Here is a 24,029-nt window from a genome sequence, read left to right as displayed (position 1 = left end):
ATACCAACTAAACACAATCCCGCAGACCTAGCAACCAGAGCTGTCCCAGCCAAATGTCTTAAGGACACAACATGGTTTACAGGCCCTGCATTCCTGTACAATTCAGAACACAACGCTTCTGAATCTGAGACCTTTAGCTTGATAGATGCAGTCAAGGATGCAGAAGTTCGTCCACAAGTGTCTGCATTAGTCACAGTGGCTTCGCAAAACCGACTCGGATCTCATCGGTTCACTAGGTTTTCCACATGGAAATCACTCATTAGAGCCATTACTTCCTTATCCCACATAGCCTGTTCCTTTGGGAAAAGGACTAATTGCAAAGGCTGGCACCGCTGTAAAAATACCTACTCAGTGACTGACCTAGAGCAATGAAAACATTTGATCATCTACACTGTGCAACAAGAGACCTTTGCTAGGGAGATTGAACGTACTAACAATGAAAAGCCAATCTCTAAGGGCAGAGCATAAGGAAATGCGATCCATTCCTTGATAGCAGGAACATGTTGAGGATATGAGGGCGCCTTAAAGCTAACTTAGAGTACGTTGAGAAAAAAAGGGGGACACTCGAGGGACAACAAGTAGCAGGGCTGCGCACCCCATACGATGCATTAGAAAAAAACGGAAAAAAAACCCTAGGTGGGGCTTTAATGCAGCCAATGATGAAAAAGAATGATAGGATAGTCAAATTAATTTATTGGTACAAAAATTATTAAATATGATCGATGACTTCTGACATTGAAAGTCAGGACAAACTATAATACAAAAAATTCTTAAAAAGCCAGCAACAATATATAGTACAATGTATCCAAAGCAACAAGATCAAATTTTACTATTGATGTACTGACGCGTTTCGACCCTGGAGGGTCATCTTCAGAGGACAGATGATTAACAACTGTGGAAATGTAAGCATATATCACAAGATTTTTACAAACCAACAACATAAAATTCAATGTAACATTGGCAGTCAAAGAGTGGTAAAAAAATATATACATATGGTAGTATACAATAAATACATGGCACTTATATTTATACATGTTACATCACTGTGTATTGTGTATATTTACCAATTAGATTGCTTCTGATGGTTGGCCGTAGTGTGGAGAAGTCAACACCTCCCCCCCTCCTCCTCTCCGTCCACCAAACGGTGAACTGACCCCCCCGGGGGAGAGCGAGCATCGAGCCACCGCACCTTACAAGGGATCACACAGAAACTCCCCTAAGAAGACCGGGGGAGGAGAGGGAATGCCCACACTGCACCTGTGGTTAGATAACGATAGTACTGGGTTGGGAGCAGGAACGTAATGGGGATTTCCTATTCCCTAAATAAATAAACAGGTATTGAATTGGCAATATGTAAAATAAATGTGCATAGGGGTCCATGGGCAGGTCCATAGATGTGCAGGGGGAAAAAAAAGGGGGGGGGGGAGAGGGGGAGGGAAAGAGGGGAAAAAGGAAAGGAAACGAGTGGGGGATAAGTGTGGGGCAGGGAAGGAAAGAAAGGGGACGGGGATGAAAGGCTCCTGCAAACAGGTGTGGACCGTCCAAGGCCAAAGCGGGTATGTGGGGAAATGGCCAGTGATCAATCAGTGAAGTGAAAAAAGGGGATCAGCCCAATGGCTGAAGAAATTAACTGGAAAAAAGTGAAGGAAAAAAGTGATAGGAGAAGAAAGAGGCCAAGAATGTGAAGATATAAAAGAGTGACACAGCAGGGTGAACAAACAAATGATAAGTGACAGGTGACAAACAAAAGCGTGATGAGTGTGAGTGCTAAAAAGAGAGTCTGAAAAATGATGGGCATGATGGCATAGGTAAATGAATAAGTCAAAATAGCAGGTATCTGCTATTATCTGCTATTTTGACTTATTCATTCACCTATGCCATCATGCCCATCATTTTTCAGAGTTGCTGGCATTCCTACTATATCATTGCTCCTTATTTAAGGTAATTTTGATTGCTCTCCCTACACTTTTTTTCTTTCTCTTTTTAGCACTCACACTCATCACGCTTTTGTTTGTCACCTGTCACTTATCATTTGTTTGTTCACCCTGCTGTGTCACTCTTTTATATCTTCACATTCTTGGCCTCTTTCTTCTCCTATCACTTTTTTCCTTCACTTTTTTCCAGTTAATTTCTTCAGCCTTTGGGCTGATCCCCTTTTTTCACTTCACTGATTGATCACTGGCCATTTCCCCACATACCCGCTTTGGCCTTGGACGGTCCACACCTGTTTGCAGGAGCCTTTCATCCCCGTCCCCTTTCTTTCCTTCCCTGCCCCACACTTATCCCCCCACTTGTTTCCTTTCCTTTTTCCCCTCTTTCCCTCCCCCTCTCCCCCCCCCCCCCCCCTTTTTTTTTTTTTCCCCCTGTACCTCTATGGACCTGCCCACGGACCCCTATGCACATTTATTTTACATATTGCCAATTCAATACCTGTTTATTTATTTAGGGAATAGGAAATCCCCATTACGTTCCTGCTCCCAACCCAGTACTATCGTTATCTAACCACAGGTGCAGTGCGGGCATTCCCTCTCCTCCCCCGGTCTTCTTAGGGGAGTTTCTGTGTGATCCCTTGTAAGGTGCGGTGGCTCGATGCTCGCTTTCCCCCGGGGGGTCAGTTCACCGTTTGGTGGATGGAGAGGAGGAGGGGGGGAGGTGTTGACTTCTCCACACTACGGCCAACCATCAGAAGCAATCTAATTGGTAAATATACACAATACACAGTGATGTAACATGTATAAATATAAGTGCCATGTATTTATTGTATACTACCATATGTATATATTTTTTACCACTCTTTGACTGCCAATGTTACATTGAATTGTATGTTGTTGGTTTGTAAAAATCTTGTGATATATGCTTACATTTCCACAGTTGTTAATCATCTGTCCTCTGAAGATGACCCTCCAGGGTCGAAACGCGTCAGTACATCAATAGTAAAATTTGATCTTGTTGCTTTGGATACATTGTACTATATATTGTTGCTGGCTTTTTAAGAATTTTTTGTATTATAGTTTGTCCTGACTTTCAATGTCAGAAGTCATCGATCATATTTAATAATTTTTGTACCAATAAATTAATTTGACTATCCTATCATTCTTTTTCATCATTGGCTGCATTAAAGCCCCACCTAGGGGGGGTTTTCCGTTTTTTTCGAGTACGATGAGAAGCATCCTCTCATTCTCCCAGCTCAGCACCACATCACTACCCTGCTTTGTACAACACTATCACAGTCAAGTTAAACACCAAGGCCGGCTATTCACTGAAGGAACTTTGAGGGCTGCTGGACTGTGGATAATAGGAGCAAAAAGATGTGTGAGCAAGTGTATCTGTCATGAGAGGGTTTACCCGTTGGTGGCGCTATCGGTCTCTTGGGTCGCAGTACCAGTGTCCACCAGCGGGTGTCTTCCAACACCTAGAACCTGTAGTAAGAGGACTCTCCTGCTGGTGGCACTGTTGCATCCTTGGGCCGTAGTACCGGTGTCCACCAGCAGGTGCACTCCGGCAGTGTGGAGCAAACAGCACCCTCTGTGCTAAGCTGTAACATGAGGTCAATTACTACAGCCTTATAAATACCCGGCAAGCCCTCACATGCTTGCCTTGGTATCTTTCTCCCTGCGCCCTGACCTTGCTGCCTGTATCTTGACCGTGAACCTGTTTCTGTCCTGTCCTGATCTGATCCGATCCCTATCCCTAGCCCATCCTGTACTTGTCCCTCCTGATTCCCTTGGATCCCTGCCCTACAGCCTATCCATCCATCCTCTCCCTGTCCTGCTGGTTTCCCGTCCTTACCCATCTGCTGACCTCCCTGTGTATGACCTTGGCCTGGCTTTGTTTACGATTCCGGTATCTCCATTTACTTGTATATACTATTTGTTGTTTGTGGGTCTGTGGTTGGTTTTGCACTGTTTATATTTCTCTTACTTGTCACTTATTTAATAAACACCATTATTTTTTCACTTACATGCGTTTCTGGTTTCCTCTGTGCAGTCCACACAGTCTGGTCTACTAAATCCTCTGACAGTATACCAAGGCCATCCCTGACCAGACGTGGCTGCATTAAGGAACCATCCGGGTTGTTAGTTCTGCTAATATGAATTTCAATGAAATCAGTTATTATTCCCTGCTGGCAGAAGATGATGGTGAATATTGTCGCCAGATTTGGAAAGGGTGGACTAGTGACCAGCTGATGGAAACTATCCGATCAGCTCATTCCCTAGTGGATCAGGGGTATATGTCATGTCATGTGCAAAACCAGCCCTGTCATGCATTCCGGAAGGAAGTGATGATTTTTCTCCCCCCTTCAATTATGAATCCCTGGTATGGTTATTGGAGGATCAAGCCTATTTCATGGAACATTATTCCTCTTGTTCACAGCAGAGGTTGTCTAATTGCATCCAGTCGGTGTAATCCTTGGTTAGTCAGGCTGTGTGTGAATAAGCGTTTGTTCAACCTGTGCTACAGGCATGGGCAGATCTCCTGTATTTAGCTAAGCCACAATATTCCAGCCCTGCCATTAATCACCTGCCTTCCCAAAGATCTATCTCCCTGTTGCCTATGGCAATCTCAGCTACAGCCCAGTTTACTCAGCCCCCTACCAAACACTACTACCCAGTCTCCAAGTGTAGCACCTATCCTACCTTTAATCCACCTGTCTCTTCTCCTCCACCTGTAACAACCCCACAGAACCCTCCTCCAGCCACTGTTCCTTGGTCTTCCTTTTGCCCAGCTACATACTTTTCTTACGACCCTGCACCTATGTACAAAGCTGCAGTGGCTAAATCAAAAAAGAAACAAAAGTTCTTCCAGACCCACACCATCCTGCCAGTAACCCAACTTGCCTCCACACCAACCAAACTGTTCCAGCCTGCGTTCATGCCAGTTGAACTTGATGACCCACCTAAACCTGCCAAACCTCTGCCTGCTATCCAACCCGAAGTCTCGGTGCCCGCTTTCTAGTCTGATGTGCCTGCTATCCAGTCTGATGTGCCTGCCTCCCAGTCTGATGTCCTGATGTCTACCTTCCAGCCTGATGTCTCAGTGCCAGCTTCCCAGCCTGATGTGCCAGCTTCCCAGTCTTTAATTTTGTTACTTGCCACAAGCTCCGTGGACTTTTACAAACCCCAAAGATGGCTGACCTTTCACCTGACAGGCTTAACTCAGATCCTCCCTTTACAAGTGTGGGCCTTAACGTATTCGGTCCTTGGTCTGTTACCACTCGCCAAACCAGGGGAGGTCATGCCAGCAGTAAACGCTGGGCAGTTATTTTTACTTGTATGACTGTTCAAGCTGTTCATACAGAGTTGATTGAATCAATGGACACTTCCAGCTTTATCAATGTTCTCAGGTGCTTTATTGCCATTAGAGGTCCCGTTAAGCACATCCGCTCTGTTGGAGCGGTCAAGGAACTTCAGATCCTTTCCAATCTAGACAACAACAGCATGGAAAAGTATTTCAACGAACAGGGATGTACCTGGACATTTAACCCTCCTCATTCTTCCCATATGGGTGGTGTGTGGGAAAGGATGAAAGGCGTAGCCCACAAGATCTTGGATTCTATTTTCCTTCAAATGGGGAATGCCAGACTCACGCATGAGTGTTTGTCCACCTTCATGGCTTAGGTCTCAGACATCATAAATGCTAGACTTCTTATCCCAGTTACTAACAATCCAGAGGACCCTATATTGCTGACACCCGCAACTCTACTCACTCAAAAAACCAACACGGTCACTGCTCCAAATGGAGAGTTTACTGATAAAGACCTTTTCAGACGTCAATGGAGACAGGTGCAATGCCTAGCCAACACTTTCTGGGACAGATGGAGGAGATATTACATCCAAACCCTACAACTCAGAAATAAGTGGCAAGTTAAAAAACTGGACCTGAAATCAGGAGATGTGGTGCATGTTAAAGACTGCCAAGCACACAGGAATGACTGGCCTTTGGGACTTATCGTACAGACATTCCCAAGCAAAGACGGACATGCCAGGAAGGTCGAAGTTAAGACTTCCAAACAGGGTGAAGTAAAGTCATTTCTCAGATCCATATCGGACTTGCTTTTACTAGTGTCCAATGATGCTGTTAGTGGCGTTGGTTAATGCCAGATGGGGAGTGTTATGGCTCCAGGATACCCTTCTCTCTCCTAAGGGTTCAGAAAAGAGAATTCACCTTTTTAATTTGTGTATTGTGTTGTTGCATTATTAAGCTATAAATTATATTTGTTTCAGGTTATCTGTTACACTTGCGCCACCTACTGGCCAAACATTATAATAGTTTATAACAAAGCCATCCAGCCACTTAAGGATGTCATGTAAAAATCGTCACATCCTCTTTAGTCAGGAAGTGAAATAGCCATAGGGATGAAAATGTTCAATCTCGGGGGGGCAGGAGGCGGAGCCTAGCAGAGCAGACATGCATTGTTAGAGCTCCACACCGCTGAGGAGAGAAGAGAAGGACAAAGCGGAGCCTGCAGGCTCAAAAGGTATCCATTTGAATCTTTTTGCCCCAGGGAACAAACTGTGAAAGTTTGGGCAGGAAATATGGTACTGGGAGGAAACCGTGGCAGAAATAAAAATTACCTCACAAAGAGCTCACAGGCACTCACTGCAGCTGAAGCAGCTCCAGTCACCTCACAAGATACAGCATCAGGGCGCTCTCACAGACAGAAAATGTCACAGCAAGACTCTCCATTTGAGTCAGATACAGAACAAATCCTCTCACAAACTTCTCCACAAGCCTCCTCAGTATCCCCAGTAATATTATTACAATTTGAAAAGATGCTTCATAAGGCTTTAAAACAAACCTCAGACCAAATAACAAAAAGCCTAACCAAAGAAATAAGAGAGCTGGGAAACCGCACCGCAGCCTTAGAAATAAAAATGGATGAAATTGAAATTACAACCCAAGAAAATATAACAGAATTGGAACAATTAAAAAAAGAGAATTTAATACTTCAAACTAAGCTCGAAGATTACGAAAATAGAGCCAGATGTTCAAACTTGCGCATAAGGGGAATACCTGAAACTGTGACAGACCTGCAATCTACTATTATTGCTCTATTACAAGAACTAAAGCCAGATATCCCTATTGAACGTTTAGAACTGGACAGAGTACACAGAGCCCTCACAGCCAAAAAGAAAGATGGACCCCCCACGTGATATAATCACAAAATTTCATTATTACAGAACGAAAGAACAAATACTAATTGCTGCAAGAGAAAAAAAGGAACTTAATTTTCAAGGACACAATTATCAAATTTTTGCTGACCTATCCCAACTTACTATTACTAAAAGACGATCCATGAAACCCCAACTAATGGAACTGCAACGCCACAACATTATGTATCAATGGGGCTTCCCCTTTTCAGTCAGATTTAACTACCAAGGTACAATTTACAGAAGCAGATCAGCAGATGAACTACAACAAACCCTTTTAAAATTAAATCTGACAGAACCCACAAGCAGCAACACTCCCACACGCAGAAGAATGGCATCATCTTCACCTTCAGGCAGCACCCAGAAAATTCCAGAACAAAATGGGAATCATCATTCTCACAAAAGAGGCCGTTATGCCACATCATCCATGGACCAAGAAGATTCAATGGACTGACATCCTAATTCCTGATATCTCTTCATTTATTATACTAAGAGATGGTTCTCTATAAATAACCTATATTTATAACTGAATGTAACTGCATTTTGATAGTCACACACTGTGTGGGATCATGTTACATTCCAGTTATATTTCTTATAACTTCTGATTCATATAGCCTTAGAATATATACGTGAAATAAGGAAATTCTTGTTCAGTTATATATTATCAGGTAATAACAATAGATTTATTACTTTTTAGGACAAATATGTTCAATAATCCAGAAGTAATGGAAGCTTTTTCTTTTTTTTCTTGAAACAAATATATTATTATCTAACTAGTTCCTAGAATTATGTTTTTTTTTATTCTAATCTGAAGCAATACAACCTCAATTTTATGAGTTAACATATCTAAACAGTTGCATATGAATAAAATATGTAATTGTTTACTCTAAAAGGGTTAAAATCCCAAAATAATTCAAACTATCTTCATCAATACCAAAGTTATTAACAGTACCTTTCTAACTGAATTATTTAGCCTAGGGCAAGACTAACCATATACAACCACCCTGGAATAAATAATTTCAACAAAAACTATATTCTGCACTCCAATTAATGAAACATCATATTGATGTCTTTTGACATAGCACTTCTCTCCTGTAAGCGGAAGATCCGTGTACCCCCATTAGCCCTCCTCATTCTCCCAACCATATTATGTGGGAGTGTGACGAAGGCACTTATTCCCCTGAGAGAGATATTTATTCTCTTTCACGGGTAAATTGTGATTACTTGCAAAAAATAATTTATACAATGTATCATCTAATCTCATATGTTTTTTGTTTACTCTTTACTCCAGAATTCACTGGTTTCTTTTCTATCTATTCATCTCTTCAGTCCACACAGGTTGATCTGCGCAGTCAGCTCTGCATAACAAAAAGTAAGTCAAAACTATCTGATCTATTGCCATGGCACCACTGAATATACTTTCCCTGAATGTTCAGGGAATAAATGTCCCTCAAAAAAGGACCAAAGCCTTCCGTACTTTCCATAACAAGAAGGCTCACATAGTATGCCTCCAAGAAACACACTTCACCAAAGATTCTACTCCAAAATATATTTCTCCTTTTTATCAACAAATTTACATGGCTTCTGCCTGTACCAAGCAAAGGGGAACTCTAATTGCATTTCACCGATCCACACCATTCACCTTATCATCAGAAATTAAAGACCCAGAAGGTAGATACCTGATACTCATGGGTTATATAATGGATACAGCAATCACGGTGATTTCCTACTACGCTCCTAACAAACAACCTACACCATTCCTCTCACATATATTACAAGTGATTAATACACACAAAATAGGAACAGAGATAATGTGTGGTGATTCGAACCAGGTCCTCCTCCCATTTCTAGATAAATCACCTTTTACACCATCCAAAATAACCTCTAGATTACCTTTTTCTCAACTTCTTTCCAAATACAATCTGGTAGATTCATGGAGAGAAAGTAACCCAATGAAAAAGAAATTCACTTATTTCTCGCACCCTCATCAAACCTTCACCAGAATAGATCATATTTTTCTAACAATAGGAATGATACCAGAAATTATTGCATCAGATATAATTCCGATTCCGTGGTCTGACCATAATGCAGTATACACTACTATAGCCTCAGCCATACCAAAAGCGCATGACCCAACGTGGTACTTACCGGACATAATGCTCAAACACCCACTACATCAGATGGCCATTGAACAAGCTTTAAAGGAATACATATCAATTAATAATACAACAGACATCTCCCCAATAACACTGTGGGAAGCTCATAAGCCTGTCTTGCGTGGTACAATACAAAGACAAATGGCACTATTTAAACGGGAACGCAAAAATCTAGCAAAAAAACTAGAACTCAATTTTAATGCAGCCTACATATCATTTCAAAATAATCCATCTCAGAGTACAAAATCTCATCTGGAAAAATCTAGATTGGAATACGATCTATTTCTCACTGAGTCAGTTGATAAATCCCTCAAACGCTCCAAACACAATTTCTACATGAATACAAACAAACCAGGTACATATTTGGCTCGGGCATTAAATTCAACTAACAAATCTTTCAAACCAATACGTTTGAAATTATCAAAAAATGTTTACACTTGTAATCCAGTTAAAATAGTCCATAAATTTCACTCAAATCTCGCAACTTTATACAAGACAAACAATGAATTTAATCCTACAGAGGCTGAATCCTTCTTCTCAAAAATAACCTTACCTGAGTTATCTCAGAATCAAAAAAGCAGTTTGGATGAGCCTATAACTATAGATGAAGTTGCTAACGCCATAAAAGACCTAAAACTTAACAAAAGACCAGGCCCAGACGGCTACTCGGCTTTATACTATAAAACATTCTCAGAAATACTCTCTCCCATTCTCACTGAAACTTTTAACAAACTTCTAGATGGACATTCTTTTCGGCAAGAAACACTAATGGCAATTGTTTGTATGATCCCAAAACCCCTTTCTGATGATACTTCCTGTGTGAATTATCGGCCTATCTCTCTGTTAAACCTCGATATTAAATTATTAGCAAAAATAATAGCAAAACGCCTCAATAGCATTATAGGAAAATTAATACATAGAGATCAAGTAGGCTTCATGCCAAATAGACAGGCAGGCGATAATATACGCAGAGCAGTGTTATTGGCACATATTGCTAAAAAATGGAAAATCCCTTTATGTTTTCTATCTCTCGATATTAAGAGGGCATTTGACACAGTATCCTGGCAATATATGCAATATTCATTACAAAAATGGGGTTTTGGACCCCACTTTTTAACATGGATCAAAGCATTATATAATAAACCCAAAGCCTATATAAAATATGCTGGATACAAATCTGAAGCCTTTAATATCGAAAGAGGTACCCGACAGGGTTGCCCATTATCTCCCTTATTATTTGCCCTTATACTCGAACCCATGGCCCAATACATCAGAACAAACCAAACTATAACTGGCATTGAAGTAGGAGGTATTACACACAAATTATGTATATTTGCAGACGATATATTACTTTTTCTATCATCACCACAGGTCTCTGGTCCTAACTTAATACCAGCTCTTGATGGATTTGCAGCCCTATCCGGCCTTATGATTAATCCTAAGAAATGCCTAGTGCTTAATATTTCACTCACAAACATGGAATTGATCCCGGCTAGGGCTGCACTCCCATTCACATGGGCAGAAAAATCAATCCCATATCTTGGAATTCATTTAACAGCATCTCATTCTGACTTATTCTCAACCAATTATCCTCCTGTATTAAGACAGATCACAAATCTAATAAAACAATGGTCGCAACTTCCTTTATCCTGGATAGGGAAGATTAATGCAATCAAAATGACTATTCTACCCAAATTGCTTTATCTATTCAGAGTCCTCCCTATTCCAATTCCTTCCTATTTTTTGAGATTAGTACAAAAAAGAGCAACTTCGTTTATATGGGGCTCTTCTAAACCACGCATACCTATACACACACTACATCTTCCCAAAAATAAAGGAGGCCTGGGATACCCTAATTTTACTAACTACTACAGAGCAGCACATTTGGCCAGTCTGTCCAAATACCATGCAAAACAGGAAATCCCATTATGGGTATTTATAGAGGCTTCAGAAAATGACCCTCTATTAATATCAAATTTATTATGGCTTGATCCTAAAGACCGCTTTAAAATTCATAATCCCATAACTAAACACTTCTTATCTCTCTGGGATAAACTAAAAACCAAATATCAGTTACAATCTCCACACAATCCTCTCCTTTCTTTTATCAGAAATCCGGCCTTTTATCCGGCATGGATCTACCCAAATTCTTTTAAAGCTTGGACAACATCAGGCATTCAGACACTAAATGACTTCATAGCATCTAAATCATTCCTTTCATTCCCATCGCTTAGAGAAAAATATGATCTACCAAACTCTGAGATATTTAGATATCTCCAAATCAAAAATTTCTATACACCATTCCTAAAGGGGGGTACACCATTATCCCAATTATCCATTTTTGAATCAATCTGTACAAAAGATCCATTTGCTAAAGGTACAATTTCATCACTTTATAATCAATTATATGGAGTAGCAAATCTTAATAGACCCTCTTACGTTCAGAGGTGGGAGGAGGACCTGGGACGAACTTTAGAAGACACGGACTGGTCTAACATATTACTCACATCTAAGTCATCTTCACCCAACATCTTGGCACTGGAGACAAATTATAAAGTCCTAACTCGCTGGTACCTTGTACCCGCTAGAGTGGCAAAATATTCACCTAATACCTCAGCTCTTTGTTTTCGAGGATGCCCAGAAATAGGCACATATTTACACATATGGTGGACGTGCCCAGTAATCCAAACCTTCTGGAAGGAAGTCTTTGTGATTGCATCTAAAATATTTAAAAAAATAATACAACCAGATCCATATTTAACTTTACTTAATCTAAAACCGGAATGGTTAACACTCTCTCAATTCAAACTTATGATCCAACTAATAACGGCTGCAAAACAAACAGTGGCCAAGGCATGGAAATCTCCTACATTGGTACTAGCAGAAACAATTCACAGAATGAATAATACAATGTCCCATGCTAAGATGGTAGCCATCGATCAAAATCAAATTCCAAACTTTGAAAAACTTTGGCATCCTTGGATAAAACAACAGTTCCTGTCAAACTTCAATGACTCTGTCCTGTTGCCATGGTAACAGATTAAATGACTTACAGAGACACCCATTCTAAGGCTTCAAAGAGAACTAAAAAGAATAATAAACTGACGAGCGGGACAACCTTGTGGACCATACCTCTACCTTTCAACCCTTTTTCTTCTTTCTCTTTCCTTTTCTCCACCTTACGATTAAAGCTCATTATCAGAATTTATTTGACCTATATACACTCTACTTGTAAACAATATGTATAGTAGGTATAAATCATTTAAATACCTACAAAAGTAACTAAGGAAATGATATATATCTTTAATTTAGGTTTATGTGAACCCAATGTTTAATATTTGAAATTTCATGATATTTACCTATATAAACCCTACTGTAAAACAATGAGCTTACTTTATAGATCCTTGTAAACTTACTTTATGTATCTTTATAACATTGTATACTCAATAAACTTCTTTTGACAAGGAAAATGTTCAATCTCATGGCAGCAGCCTAAATGCTATCTCTCCCCATCCATGGCATCGGAGGTAAGCAATCTTCTTTCCTCCTCCACAGGAAAGGAATTAGTCATTTCAGTTATTACTTTATGTGATGTTTACTATTGTATTGTAATGTTATATTATTCTTTTTGTTTTCAGTTTTACCGCATAACACATGTGTCATTCACAAGTATATTAACTACTTAAGCCCGGGACTGCGTAGCTTTAACTGGCAATTGTGCGGTTGTGCGACATGGCTCCCATACAAAATTGACGTCCTTTTTTAGAGCTTTCTTTTTGAGGTATTTGATCACCTCTGCGGTTTTTATTTTTTGTGCTATAAACAAAACAATAGTCACAATTTTTTTAAAAATGCATTATTTTTTTACTTTTTGCTATAATAAATATATAAAAAAACATTTTTTTTTCCTCAGTTTAGGCTGATATGTATTCTTCTACATATTTTCGGTAAATAAAATCGCAATAAGCATTTATTGATTTGTTTGCGCAAAAGTTATAGCGTCTATAAAATAGGTGATAGTTTTATGGCATTTTTATTAATAAATTTTTTTACTAGTAATGGTGGCGATCAGCGATTTTTATCATGACTGCGACATTATGGCGGACACATCGGACAATTTTGACACATTTTTGGGACCATTAGCATTAATACAGCGATCAATGCTAAAATATTGCATTGATTACTGTAAAAATGTCACTGGCAGTGAAGGGGTTAACCACTAGGTGGTGCTGTGGGGGTTAAGTGTGTCCTAGGGAGTGATTCTAACTGTGGGGGGGGGAGGGGCTGTGTGTGTGCTCACGGAGCTCCCGACGGGCATGCGCGCCCGCAAGCAGCCTCTGAAAGGGCAACATACAGGTACGTACGGGCGGCACAGTGGTCTAGTGGGTAGCACTCTCACCTAGCAGTAAGAAGGGTCGCTGGTTCGAATCCCAACCATGACACTACCTGCCTGGAGTTTGCATGTTCTCCCTGTGCCTGCGTGGGTTTCCTCCGGGTACTCCGGTTTCCTCCCACACTCCAAAGACATGTTGGTAGGTTAATTGGATCCTGTCTAAATTGTCCCTAGTATGTATGAATGTGAGTTAGGGACCTTAGATTGTAAGCTCCTTGAGGGTAGGGACTGATGTGAATGTACAATGAATATGTAAAGCGCTGCATAAATTGACGGCGCTATATAAGTACCTGAAATAAATAATAATAATAAATAAAAATAGCTACGTTAATCTGCCTGTACGTGCCCTTCTGCCGCAGTATATCTGCGTGAGGTGGTCGGGAAGCGGTTAAAATCTGCAACGTGCCAATAAAAGACACAGACAAGAAACGGTAGTCGATTATTTTGTGCGCAGAAAAGGGTCCTCTGCCTGGATAGCCACCCATAGACTCTGGGAGTACGGGGGCGAGGCCAGGACAATTCTGCTGACCTCTCGTCAGTTTGGCAGGATTAGCAGAAGAAAAAGAAGAAGAAAAGGGAACATTATCAGAAGTTGTTCTATGGCTGGGAAGAGAAAGAAGAAGGAAGGCTTTATCAGCCACCCAACTCCGTCCTCTGTGTACTGTAGCTGTATAGTATGACCACACTGGGATAGAAGAGGCAGCTGGTTCCCCCCCGACCTCCTCTTTGTCTTGTAAAACCTGCCCCGGCTCCCACTCTCTCTGCATGCAAAACCTCTGTCTCCAACCTTAGGCTTTCCTGACATTTTGAATAAAGGGGATTACCTGGATTTAATGACAGGCATTTCAATAGGGGCATAGGTGTGCACAGCCTATTGCATTAGGGTTTGCACCCTAAAGCTCATAACAAAAAATACTGATCACTCACAATGTTCATTCAGAAAGGGAAGGGGTCGGTAAATTACATATTTACCGGCCCCTTCCCCCACTCATCTTAAAACATCCTGCAGCAACAGCTGGCGGGAGAGGAGAGAAGCCGGCAGCTCTGCTGGGGGAAAGGGGAGAGCCAGGGCAGTAGGGAGAATCTGTGCCATACAGGGTGATTAGGGTGTGCCTGGGCACACCTGGCACACCCTGTGTGCACGCCCATGAATAGAGGGAATAAATATGTGGTGCTTTGGTACACAATACCTTGGGGATATTGTGTGCCAAAGGGAGGTGAAGAGGGAAGGGGGAGAAAATATAATCCCTCCCTTTTTTGGGGGGGGCAGAGAGACTAGGATGGGGGTCAGAATAAGGGGAAAAGGTGGAGGTGAAGAGTGTTTTTTTTTAATCGCTAAAACATGTTTGGATTGCACAGTATAGGACAACAGTAGAGTAGGTGAGGGGTAGATGTTTGGATTTCTTTTGGGGGGGGGGCAGCAAGGGGAATGTAGTAGGAGAGTGTACAAATATATCAAGGATATCAAGTTAGAAAAGAATAGGGAGGGAAAGGGTGAAGATAGAAGAGAAGAGGTGGGTTAGAAAGGTAGTAAATGAACATGTGCGATTCGCTTCATTACAGATCGAAATTTGGACAAAATTTTCATTATTCAGAGATTCTGAGTTTCCTAATCACAATAGTAACTAATTTCACTCTTCAATTGCATTATTTGAAAATGAATTCACTCTTAGAAATGGAAACATATTGCAATAAATACAGCAAGGTATAAAAGTGAAACAAGATAACTAATACTCAGAACCTCCAAACATTTTATATATACTGTGTATATATATATATATATATATATATATATATATATATATATATATATATATATTTATTTATATTAAACAGACACCCTAGGGAATAAAATGGTGGTCGTTGCAACTTATGTCACCGTATTGCAGCGCAATTTTTTTAAACACGTTTTTTTTTGGGGGGGGGGGGGATTCATGAAAAAAAAAAACACACTAAGGTTAGCTTGGTTTTTTTTTTGTATAATGTGAAAGATGATGTTATGCCGAGTAAATAGATACCTAACAAGTCACACTTTAAAATTGCGCACACTTGTGGAATGGCGCAAAACTTGAGTACTTATAAATTTCCATAGGTGATGCTTTCAATTTTTTTACAGGTTACTTGTTTAGAGTTACAAAGGAGGTCTAGTGCTAGAATTAGTGCTCTCGCTCTAATAGGGCGTACACACGGTCGGACTTTGTTCGGACATTCCGACAACAAAATCCTAGGATTTTTTCCGACGGATGTTGGCTCAAACTTGTCTTGCATACACACGGTCACACAAAGTTGTCGGAAAATCCGATCGTTCTGAACGCGGTGACGTAAAACACGTACCGATGGACTATAAACGGGGCAGTGGCCAATAGCTTTCATCTCTTTATTTATTCTGAGCATGAGTGGCACTTTGTCCGTCGGATTTGTGTACACATGATCGGAATTTCCGACAACGGATTTTGTTGTCGGAAAATTTTATCTCCTGCTCTCCAACTTTGTGTGTCGGAAAATCCGATGGAAAATGTCCGATGGAGCCCACACATGGTCGGAATTTCCGACAACACGCTCCGATCGGACATTTTCCATCGGAAAATCCGACCGTGTGTACGGGGCATAACAATCGCGGTGTATGTCATCTGTGTGCATCTGGTTTTGATACTAGCCAGTGCCTCACCAGCCACTCACCTCCCTGCCCAGGAATGTTATTATAAAGGATTTGGTAATTTTAATGGTATACTCTAAGCATGATGAAAATCACTGCTTCCCACCATAGGGTATTTAACCCCTTACAGACCAGCCGCCGTTGTTTTACTTTGCTACTTTGAAGAGGAATATTGTTGTTATGGCAGTAGCTAGCTACCATAACCCCGGTATCCTCTTCTTCAGCGGGCAGTCTGCTTCAAGATAAAAGTGGTCTCTGCGGCAGATTCACCGCAAGATCACTTTTATCGGCGGCGGGAGAGCCTCCCCCTCCCGCCGTGCTCTGGTGCCCTCCGCCACTTACCGGAGCCGGTGGAGGCGATCGCATCCTGTCCCCTGTATGGCATGCAGACGACTGAGGGGAAGAAACTTTTTTTTTCAAATTACATTTAATTATTGTTATTTTTTTTATTGCATTTTAGTGTAAATATGAGATGTGAGGTCTTTTTGACCCCACATCTCATATTTAAGAGGCCCTGTCATGCTTTTTTTTTTATTACAAGGGATGTTTACATTTCTTGTAATAGGAATAAAAGAGACACATTTTTTTTAAAAGAACAGTGTAAAATATAAATAAAATAAATAAGAATTTTATTTTTTTAAACGTGCCCCATCTTGCTGAGCTCGCATGCAAAAGCAAACGCATACGTGAGTAGCGCCTGCATTTGAAAACGGTGTTCAAACCACACATGTGAGGTATTGCCGCAATCGATAGAGTGAGAGCAATAATTCTTGCCCTAGACCTCCTCTGTAACTTAAAACATGCAACCTGTAGAATTTTTTAAACGTCGCCTATGGAGATTTTTAAGGGTAAAAGTTTATTGCTATTCCACTAGCGGATGCAGTTTTGAAGTGTGACATGTTGGGTATCAATTTACTCGGCTTAACATTATCTTTCACAATCTAAAAGAAATTGGGCTAACTTTACTGTTGTCTTACTTTTTAATTAAAAAAGTGAATTTTTTCCAAAAAAAAGTGTGCTTGTAAGACCGCTGCGCAAATACGGTGTGACAAAAAGTATTGCACCAGCCGCCATTTTATTCTCTAGGGTGTTAGAAAAAAATATATATAATGTTTGAAATGTTTTGGGGTTCTAAGTAATTTTTTTAGCAAAAAAAAACAGTTTTTAACTTGTAAATACCAAATCTCAGAAAGAGGCAATGGACTTAAGTGGTTAAACATTTTTGTTTTGTTTTGCTTTGATACATGTCCCCCAGGATAATGTTCAGCCCCCCCATGCCAATCTCTTGTCTATTTACCTAGAAAATGCCTATTGGCTGATTTCTACCATTTGCACCCAGAATCAAACCAAGGTATGTTCATGTTATTACTAATAGTAGCTTTGTTGGAGATTCTCTGTTGTACGGCTCTGTAATGTATCCTCAGGTACAATCCCATTACCACTTAAAGACCGAGCTAAAGTTAAAAACAATTTTTTTTGCTAGAAAATTACTTAGAACCCCCAAACATTATACATTTTTTTTTCTAACAATCTAAAGAATAAAATGGCAGTCATTGCAATGTTTTTTGTCATTCCGTATTTGCGCAGCGGTCTTACAAGCGCACTTTTTTTTGGAAAAAAAAACCACTTTTTTGAATTAAAAAATAAGACAACAGTAAAGTTAGCGAGAGCAATAAGAGTGACACTGACCTGATCTTAGGAGGAGAAGAAAGCAGATTACATATCGAATTTTCAGCCCGGTCCTCATTGCTCCATCCATGCCGGATCCACTCCAAGAGAACTGTGAGAGACGTCTGAGCTCTATGAAGTGACTTCAATTTCTGAAACTTTTCTCTTTCACTTTTACTTTTAGAGATCTCAGATTCTCATTACACGCCAGCATAATCGTTTGCACTGTACATATACCAAAATAGAATTTCCAAATTGCCCAAAATAGCAAATTGTATCAACATTTATGCAACAGGGTCATTTGTTATTGTTTTCTGCAGCATGAAAATGTTACCTCTCCTTCTGTTTTTCAGTAAAAGCTCTTCTAAAGCCCAACTCCAGCCTCGCTCCGGCACGCTCCAGCACCGTCCTCTTCTCCCTGACGCTCCAGGCTGTGGGCACTACCTTGGTGTCATCTCATACAATGCAGAGCTATTAGTCCTGCATTGTATATGAAGCAAGGGCAAGGGCGGCACAGTGGTGTAGTGGGTAGCACTTTTGCCTAGCAGTAAGAAGGGTCGCTGGTTTGAATCCCAACCACGACACTACCTGCCTGGAGTTTGCATGTTCTCCCTGTGCCTGCGTGGGTTTCCTCCGGGTACTCCGGTTTCCTCCCACACTCCAAAGACATGCTGGAAGGTTAATTGGATTCTGTCTAAATTGTCCCTAGTATATAAATGTGAGTTAGGGACCTTAGATTGTAAGCTCCTTGAGGGTAGGGACTGATGTGAATGTACAATATATATGTAAAGCGCTGCGTAAATTGACGGCGCTATATAAGTACCTGAAATAAATAAAATAAATAAATATGAAGGAGGAAAGTGTGCAACTAAGCCGGTAACATCTTGGATGGGAGGATTCACAGGACTAGTTTCACATATGGAGGGAATTGAGGGAGTGAGGAGTACAATGAGTATTTTTTTTTTCTTGTGCCCTGAGTTGGGCTTAGTAGTTGCAATTTACAGCTGCCCTTTATCAGTGTTGACTTATTTCCAGAGCGGGAGAGATAAAGATAATAATATGATCAGTGGAGATTTTAAATGGTGAATACTGAAGACAGCGGAGGTGCTGCTTTGGTCTATCCCCCCTCCCACCAACACCAACACAATCCTACTATCTATATAAAATTAGCTCTTTCCTGTTGACATAACACAAATATGCGGCCTCATGGAACTGGACTTTTTTCCGCGGGGCCACATATATACGTATTTATGCTTGGAGCACACCGCAGGGTGCACTCCCAGCACAGAGACTGGGGTCTCTCCATTCTCCATATTTCATACCAAACTCGCTCATCCATGTCTTTTGCATACTAGCACATTATGAAATACCTTAGAACGAAGCCTTCCCGCACTTGTTGCCACTGATAGGGCTTCATTCTTCACATGTTCTTCATTCCGGATTCAAGTACTCTGGCTTATTAATTGTCTATTGACGTCACTCCCACGGCACCGGTGATGTCACTGGCTGTATGCAGTGTACATATCTCCTACATCAGGGGTGTCCAAACTTTTTTCAAAGAGGGCCAGATTTGATGAAGTGAACATGCGTGAGGGCCGACCATTTTGCCTGACATTCTTTGAACCATTAAAATGAAATGCAAATTAACTAATACACTGCCCAACAAGAATTCTCTTGCCTTTGTGGCTGTGTGTGGTGAAGAGTCAAAGGATGAGCTCAGGCTTGTTATTTGGATGTACTGTATTTATTGGCATATAACATGCACCTTCACTTTAAGAGGGAAGTTTCAGGAAAAAAATAACATTTTAAATTTAATTAAAAGAACTGTGAAGCAAAATAAGGGTCAGTGCCCATCTGCAGCCTCACCATTACCATGAATGCAGCCTGATCCATGCCTATCTACAGCCTCACCATTACCATGAATGCAGCTTGATCCATGCCCATCTACAGCCTCGGAGGGGACAGGGAAGGGGTAGGATGAGCGCCAACAGATTACATAAACATTTACTGTACAAAATAAGGTCCATTGGCATGGACCATAGGGTGATTGAAAACTGGCTACAAGAAATAGTTCAGAGGGTGGTGATAAATGGGGAGTACTCATAATGGTCAGGGGTGGGTAGTGGGGTCCCCCAGGGTTCTGTGCTGGGACCAATACTATTTAATTCTTTCATAAACGACCCAGAGGATGGGGAAAACAGTTCAATCTCTGTATTTGCAGATGATACAAAGCTAAGCAGGGCAATAACTTCTCCCCAAGATGTGGAAACCTTGCAATGCCAAGCTGCTGCTAACAAAGCAAACAGAATATCGGCATTAAAAAGGGGATTAATTCCAAAGATAAAATGATAATTCTCCCACTCTACAAGACTCTGGTCAGGCCGCACCTGGAGTATGCTGTCCAGTTCTGGGCACCAGTCCTTAGGAAGGATGTACTGGAAATGGAGCGAGTACAAAGAAGGGCAACAAAGCTAATAAAGGGTCTGGAGGATCTTAGTTATGAGGAAAGGTTGCGAGCACTGAACTTATTCTCTCTGGAGAAGAGACGCTTGAGAGGGGATATGATTTCAATGTACAAACACTGTACTGGTGACCCCACAATAGGGAGAAAACTTTTTTGCGGAAGGGAGTTTAATAAGACACGTGGCCACTCATTAAAATTAGAAGAAAAGAGGTTTAACCTTAAATTGCGTAGAGGGTTCTTTACTGTAATGCTGCGTACAAACAGTCGGAATTTCCGACAACAAATGTTCGATAGGAGCTTGTTGTCAGAAATTCCGACCGTGTATAGGCTCCATCGGACATTTTCCGTCGGAATTTCCGACAAACAAAATTTGAGATCTGGATCTCAAATTTTTCGACAACAAAACCCGTTGTCGGAAATTCCGATTGTGTGTACACAATTCCGACGCACAAAATTCCACGCATGCTTGGAATCAAGCAGGATAGCCTTACTGGCTATTGAACTTCAATTTTCTCGGCTTGTTGTACGTCACCGCGTTCTTGATGTTTAGGATTTCCGACAACATTTGTGCGACTGTGTGTATGCAAGACAAGTTTGATCCAACATCCGTCGGAAAAAAAACATGGATTTTGTTGTCAGAATGTTCGATCGTGTGTACATGGCATAAGAGTGGCAAGGATGTGGAATTCCCTTCAACAGGCGGTGGTCTCAACGGGGGACATGGATAGTTTCAAAAAACTTTTAGATAAGCACCTGAACGTCCGCAACATACAGGGATATACAATGTAATACTGACATATAATCACACGCATACAATAGGTTGGACTTGATGAACTTGTGTATTTTTTCAACCTCACCTACTGTGTAACATACAGGAGAATCTCCTGTTTACCCTGCGGCCTCTTTAATACAAAGTCCCGCCTCCTATGATAGACAGAACAGTCATCCAATGGCAGCCCAGGAGACGGGACTTCCTATTACAAAGGCCGTCGAGTAAACAGGAGATTCTCCTATATGTAATCTGGCGGCACTCATCCCACCCCCTCCATGTCCCCTCCGAGGCTGCCAGAACTGAGCGATAAATACGGTATATATCTTTTGTGGCCCCGCAACGAATCCACAAAAGATATATATATATAAATCCAAATTACCAGTGGGGCTGTATTAAACCGGAACACGGGCCGCAATTGGCCCACGGGCCGGACTTTGGACATGCCTGTCCTATATAGTGCAAATTCAGGAGATATTCACTGTACCTACAGGTAAGCTTCATTATAGGCTCATCTGAAGGTACAAGTAAAAAAAGAGACTTCCACTTAACACTGAGAACGTTTCTTTGTTTTTCATCATTCTTGTGTATAACACATGACTTATACAATGTAAACTATTCCCTTAAAGCAATTACATGTTTTTCTTTCCTGGTTGTTTAGCTACATTCTTATCAAATTAATATGAATTTCAGTTGATCGGGTAGTATGGGACACTGTTGCTTCTTCTTCAGTACAGACCAATGTTTATTACATTTTTTTAAATTATTTTTCTTCAGTTAGTCAGTACATTGTAGTCCATAATTAAAATGATTCTCAAGGTTTTAAGGTTGTAATTAGTTTTTTCAAAAATTAAGCACAAATGTTATACTTACCTGCTCTGAACAATGGTTTTGCACAGAGCAGCCCCAATCCTGTTCCCCTGACGGCCTCTTGCTTTCGAGGCACTTGAGCAGGTGCACTCCTGAGCCACGTTTCTATGAATAGGCATTGTCCATTTATACAGAGCATGGCTCGGCTCCGCCCCAAGAGCCAAGAGCATGTCTCTTTCCTCATTGGCTCACTTGCTGTGATTGACAGCAGTGAGAGCCAATGGCTCCCACTGTTGTGTGAACCAATGACGAACAGAAAGACCCGGGGGGAACCGCTTCTTAGGTAACTATTATTCATGGGCTGGGGGGGTTGCATTCAGAAGGTTTTTTTACCTTCATGCATAGAATGTATAAAAATAAAAACTTTGGAAGTGAGTCTTTATCCACGGGGCTGCATACTGTATATCAGGGGTGTCAAACTCAAATTGATTGGGGGCCGCATCAGCAGTATAGATATTCTGAAAGGGCCGGTTGTATCTGTAGGGCTATGTATCTACTCTTTAATATTGCAGTGCTGTGAAGGGTAGTTTCTGACCAGCACCGAGACCATCCACACTCCTGTAGCAGATGATGCAACTCCAAAAAGGAGGGTCATACAACGCTGATATCATCCACAAGAAACAGTATTGGAGACTGCTCAGACCAAACACCATCAGAAATCAAAAGTACACTATGTGCAGAGTGAGGAATTCAGGAATGCGCCATGTACCGAGTGAGGGGTGCAGGAGTGCGTTACGTACAGAGTGCAGGATTGCGTTACATACAGGGTACAGGAGTGCGTTACATACAGGGTACAGGAGTGCTTTACATACAGGGTACAGGAGTGCGTTACGTTCCGTACAGGGCGCAGGAGTGCATTACGTACAGAGTGTAGGAGTGCATTATGTACAGAAAAAATGTTCTTACATCTGTACTCTCTCCTACCTTCCTACCTGGCCCAGCTCTGGTACCTCCAAATATAGCAAGTCTTTAAAAAGCCTGCCCACAGGATGCAGCCCACTGGATAGTAAAAAAACAAAACAAAAACATTGCCGTCCAAGCTGAGAGGAACCGCCACTGCTGACAGGTATGCCAGGCCGACTGCACATGCTGGATGGACTGAGCAGAAGAGCAGGAAATGTTTACTCTAGTTCTCTAGGAGACGGCCGACCTTGCATTCGTTCACACATAGCCGGCGCCGCTTACAGGACTAAGTAGAAGGATGTTTAATCCCTGATCCCCCTGAGGAAGATATGCAATTTCCCTTGTATCGATACGCGTTGGGGAAGAGGAAGTTTCAGAAAAAAAATAAAATTTTTAAAAAAACTGTGAAGCAAAATAAGGGTCAGTGCCCATCATTGCAGACTCACCATTATGATAAATGCAGCCTCACCATTGACATGAATGCAGCTTCACCATTGCCATCAGTGCAGCCTGATCCATGCCCATCTACAGCCTTGGAGGGGACAGGGAAGGGGTGGGACAAGCACCAACAGATTACATAAACGTTTACTGTACAAAATAAGGTCGATTGACATGGACCATAGGGTGAGTACATGGATTGAAAACTGGCTACACGGGTGAGTTCAGAGGGTGGTGATAAATGGGGAGTACTCGGAATGGTCAGGGGTGGGTAGTGGGGTCCCCCAGGGTTCTGTGCTGGGACCAATCCTATTTAATTTACTCATAAACAACCTGGAGGATGGGGTAAACAGTTCAATCTCGGTATTTGCAGACGATACTAAGCTAAGCAGGGCAATAACTTCTCCGCAGAATGTGGAAAACATGCAATGCCAAGCTGCTGCTAAACAAAGCAAACAGAATGTTGGCATGCATTAAACAGGGGATCAACGATAATTCTCCCGCTCTACAAGACTCTGGTCTGGCCGCACCTGGAGTATGCTGTCCAGTTCTGAGCACCAG

The sequence above is a fragment of the Aquarana catesbeiana genome, linkage group LG11 (assembly GCF_042186555.1).
Source record: "Aquarana catesbeiana isolate 2022-GZ linkage group LG11, ASM4218655v1, whole genome shotgun sequence".
NCBI lineage: Eukaryota > Metazoa > Chordata > Amphibia > Anura > Ranidae > Aquarana > Aquarana catesbeiana.
Note: the sequence above shows the minus strand (reverse complement) of the source record.